Genomic DNA, 5255 nt, shown 5'->3' on the forward strand with positions numbered 1-5255 from the left:
GCTTCATAAGTCTTGGAAGATACAATTGGTAGGCAAAGTTTCTTATTTAAAACTGCTCAACAGCGCAGACAGTACAACAGAGACAAAAAGACTCTGCAGCAGACCAGGTGTCCTTAATGTCTTCATGCATTCAGGAGTACTTAAGAAAAGAAAAGGCTATCCTGCATTGAGGAATCATTTTCTCTAAATGTCTCTGTGTTGCAGCTGATATTACCTGAAGCCACGAGACACCAGCAAGTGTTCAATGTTGAACCCTCTTGAGCCCGGCTGCCCATCTGAGTTGGTTAGAGCATCCTCTAAGATAAGGATCTGAATCTCCTGTTAGATGTCATTGGATTGAAGAAAATGGGAAGCTGTTGTCCCCTTGTGTGGTACCTAGCAGAGATGGGAATAGTGCTTTTTCATGCATGGGCAGCCAGATGCCCTGTCCAGCTACTGTGACCATGATAAGCAATGCAAATTCCCCTCGATTGTTCCCAGTGAATTTGTCTATAAAGAAACAGGCTTAGGAAACAGAGCTGGACTAGAGCAGCAACACACTGTTGCCAGCAGCCAGAGGCAAGTGAGTCATCAATAATTTCAACGCTTAATAAGCCTTTTAAAATTTAATTTAATGGCTTGTGATGTGCTGAAATGAAAGGAAAATTACACATCCAGGACAGCGAATAAATGTCATCTCAAAATGTGTTTTAAGTGAAAAATGTCCTATTGAAGGCATTTTTCTTTGCTGGAGAGTCTGGCTTGTTGGGGGCTGATGGCTTTCATCACATCCCTAAAAAGAAAGCTAAAATGCCAGCAGCTGAATGTTGGAAAGGCTGACTTCTTGCTTGGAATTTCAATCTGGAGATCAAACATCAAACCTTACTCTTACCCTACTCACTGAGAACTATGGTGCACAGAGCTGTATTCAGTTCGTTTTCACAATGGCTCAGACACAATCTGCACTGTATTCAGCATGATGAGTGCTATCAGAAGTTGCCAGATATTTTTAAATAAATTCTCATAGTCCCCCCCACCTATTTTTCTCTAATCCGATTATTAACTATACGTTGACATAATCAGAATGATCAAAACAGAATGTTGTATTTAGGCCCTGGTGCATTTAATAGCAGATGAATGCGTTTCCTGCAGCAGTATCTGACAAGAGCTCTTGAGGTTTCTTTTTTTAAACGACTCTCGTAAAACTTTTGTTTTAGGACAGCTGATTAATGATCTGCCAAAAAAAAAAGAAAAACACAAGATGTTTGGAGTGTGTCAGCTTGAAAGAGCTTTGCATAAAAATTGTCACTAATGAAGATTACCCTTCCTCTCTGGACTGCTGTAGGGATTCCATAAGCTTAAAGTGCTGTTGAGATGAAGAGGCTCTAATTTCAAAGACCCTTGTTGAGTGGATCAGCAATCAGAAGACTATGAGGTCAGTAACATCCCTGAAAATGCCCGATTTTAACTGCACGTCTGAATCTGTAGCAAATTAAACCAGTGAAAGTCATTGAACAGAAGCTAACTGGAGGGCAAATAGGATGGGCTAGTTTTTTTTTTCCCCCCCACAGTGCAGAAAGACACACCAATCCTAAGTCATTTTTGAAGGCCGATTCTGACCAGTGGGAACGCAGAAAGTTTTCTCCTGGAAAAATTGGAAATCGCCAAGACTACTAAACTACTGCAAAAACTGATCGTTATTAAAGGCAAGTGCTCTTTGATCACATGAATCAACTATGTTTGACAAAGATGACAAGAAAAGCTGTTATTTTTTTAAATCACAAGTCTGCTTTCACTTCTCCAAGACTGGGAGAACTCAACAAGGCCAGCAATTCAAACAACTCGAAGGACACATCAGGGACGGGCAGGAGGGGGGTGTTTTCCCTGAAGAGCACACACTCGATTTTGAGAACTACAATTTCTGCTGTTTTCTCCGTTTTATAGAAGGCTTGACCTTAATGGAATACTGGAAGAATGAGCACAGTACTCTTCTCCTGAAAACAACAGGGACCAGCATAAGAGGGAACAATCTGCACGCTGTTTAAAGCCTCTTGATTGCAAATGTCATGCCCTTTTTATTCCTAATCAGTTTAACAATCTCCTCAGACGCAAAAACCTCATTTAATAATTCCTTTTGCTGGACCAATTATCTTTCTCCCGTGCAAAGCCCTTACCATCGCCTGTGCCCAGGTTTTCAATGAGAATGTAGCCGCATGGGAAAACATTTGGGAGATGGGAAAGGGCTCTGTTCAGAGGAGAGGTTAAGACAGGTTTGGCAGTGACCTTGCACTCTGTGTACCTGTTGTTTGAGAGGTACTTAGAGCCCTTAATCCATGCTTGCCCGGAGTTTAAAGGTGCGATTTTAAATCAGCCTGCAAAATTGCAAAGTCCTTGTGAACGAGAAAGCTTTTTTGCCTTGGCATAGATTGCTGTTTTACATTGTGTGCTTCTGAAAGCATGGTTAACTACAGTGAAAACAAATAAAACCTGAGAGAAATCATGGGTCAATGCGGTATAATAGTGTAACGATGCAGAATTTCTAATGGTGCCAAATCATTTTTAAATTTAATTATTTTGCTTTAATACTAATTGCTAAAGCACACCATTGCATTTGCACATTTGACCTCGAATGCCAGTTCAAAATTTTAAGAGGTGTTAGTGGGGCCAGCAGGGGTCACTCACCCTTCAGTCAATGTGGGTCCTAATGCCCCAATATAGTGACGGGGACACTATACTGTAAACAGGCGCCGTCCTTCGGATGAAACATAAAACCGAGGTCCTGACTCTTTGTGGTCATTAAAAATCCCAGGGTGTTTCTCAAAAAGAGTAGGGGTGTAACCCCAGCGTCCCGGACAAATTTCCCATTGGCCTTTTCCAATCATGGCCTCCTAATAATCCCCATGTATGAATTGGCTTCATTACTCTCCTCCCTACTGAGAGCTGGTGTGTGGGGTAATAATCCCCATTGTGATGTGTGGGGAGCGTTCTGGCGCACTATGGCTGCCATCGCATCATCCAGGTGGGGGCTACACACTGGTGGTGGTGGAGGGGAGTCCCCATTACCTGTAAAGCGCTATGTAAGTGTAAACAATTATTAATTATAATTATAAAATTTAGCCTAAAAAATCCCCAGCAACTAGTGAAAATAACTCAAATCGTATCTTCATGATAGGTATTCCTGTCACTTACTAAACCGCTTTATACCTTATGGGAAGCTGGAGCCCAGCCATCGCAGGGCAAGAGCCAGCCAATCATACATGGGGACAACCTGGAGGCCACAGTAAAGACCGAGGGGGGTGTGGGGGGAATTTGGCCTGGAAACCGGGATAACTCCCTACTCTTCTCGAGAAATGCCCGGGGATCTTTAATGACCACTGAGAATCAGGACCTCGGTTTAACGTCTCTTCCGAAAAAACGGATGATAAACAGTATTTAATTAAATTTTACCTACATGTCTACTGTATTTCACCCCAGAGTTCCGACACGCTTTCCACCACTTCTAGTCCCACAAGAAGTGACTCCTGGGAGCCCGTCTGAGCTGGGAGTGCCTGGGAGAGCTGAGGCCAGGAGTGGCCTGCTTCCATGTGTCATTTCAGCACTGCCAAGAGGCTCATTCTGGGTATTAACAGGCCAAAGCCATTGTGCGTTTTCCCCCAGATCAATCCCTAGCTTACAACACCCCCACTGCAGCCCAGCCCAGCAGGTGAGTTTGAAAAATAGCCAACTGCTTCCATTGGGCAAAGCAAGCAGCCACAAATACTAGAGCTCAGGATTTGATATCGGATCCTGGTTTTACACATGCAGTTCCATCTGTACATATAACAAATGTGGCACATAAGGGTAGTAAAAAAAAACAACTATATCCAGGTTACATCTCTGCAAGGTATCTGCACTAGGATCTTTCCCATGTGTATTTTTGCACATGCACCATATAGTACATGAATGCTTTTTCAAAAATACAGCATATGTTAATTGTGTAACTTAATTCCTGCTTTCTACCTTGTTTTACAAGATTAATTGCAGATATTTTACATATGGAGTTTCCAATGAAGGTTTAAGTGGGATGATGATAATGATCATCCCCGTGTGGTGCACTGGGGGTAGTTGACACCACATTGGGCATGGTCAGCCTCTCGTTCTCCCCTGTCACACCCTTTTATAAGCTCTTTTGGGTTCCTTTTATCTTCCACACGCTCTCCTCCTCTAAGAGTGGTGATCACACTGACCCCCCCATCGGGGTAACTGGATACATGACCCCACATTCCATTACTTCCGGGCCCTTTAACTTCAGAGTCTCAAATCCACCAAGTTCACCCTGTTGTCCTCACTGCTAGTCACCTCCTGCTCTCAGACACCATCACGGAGCCTCTTACTCCTACTCCATTAGGCTACTGGATCACACACACAACCAGTGCCTCAGACCCCCAGACACAAATACACACTACCTACATCACCGAGTCTCTTCGGCACTACACACCGTGCCGAGACCCAACAAACTGTCCCTCTCTAACACACACTCACAACGTCTCTGGCACCTCACTGTCACGCCCTTAGGTTGTGAACTCACAGCCGCCAGTGCAACTCACGGTGCCCAGCCACCACTGCACTATCTAGCTCTCCCAGAGGGTGCAGCTAGATAGACCCCACCCACTTCCCCGATACCAATGTATTGCCAGGAGGAGGGTCCCTCTACCACACAACCCACTCTAGTCCACACACACTAACTCACAACTCACACATACAGCGGACACGACAGCCCTGCTCTCACACCTTAGCAGGATGCTGCCCCTTTAAATCTTTCGATAATCTCATAAAGCTCCGTTTCTTCTGTCAGTCTCCTCGTAAACTGACGTTTTCACTCTTTTCCTCGCAGGCTTTTCCCTCTCACAATCCCTTCCAGAATTGTCATTCTTCTCCACCACCTCGCGGGGTTACTACAGCGGCTAATCAAGTCTTTGCTCACTCATACTGTACATACTGCACGCTTTTCCACCATCGCCCTGTCGAGTAGCGTCTCACACCCGCTACTGTCGTGCTTCAGCCCGTTTCTCTCCCAACAGAGCCTGAGCATTTGTCCTTTCACCAGTGCAACCACAACAAGACCGAAGTCCTGCTAGATATTTTCCCCCTTTAAACCACATCTATACCTGCTGTTCATTCACTTATTCACGTCAGGTGTGGTTTCCATGGCAATGCGTCTCCCTTAATCCGGGGCTCCGCCCCCCACACCAGACATCCCCTGCATTGTACCTGACACTAGTACCACACCTTCTCCT

This window comes from Lepisosteus oculatus, chromosome 19, assembly GCF_040954835.1.
Source record: "Lepisosteus oculatus isolate fLepOcu1 chromosome 19, fLepOcu1.hap2, whole genome shotgun sequence".
NCBI classification, from domain to species: domain Eukaryota; kingdom Metazoa; phylum Chordata; class Actinopteri; order Semionotiformes; family Lepisosteidae; genus Lepisosteus; species Lepisosteus oculatus.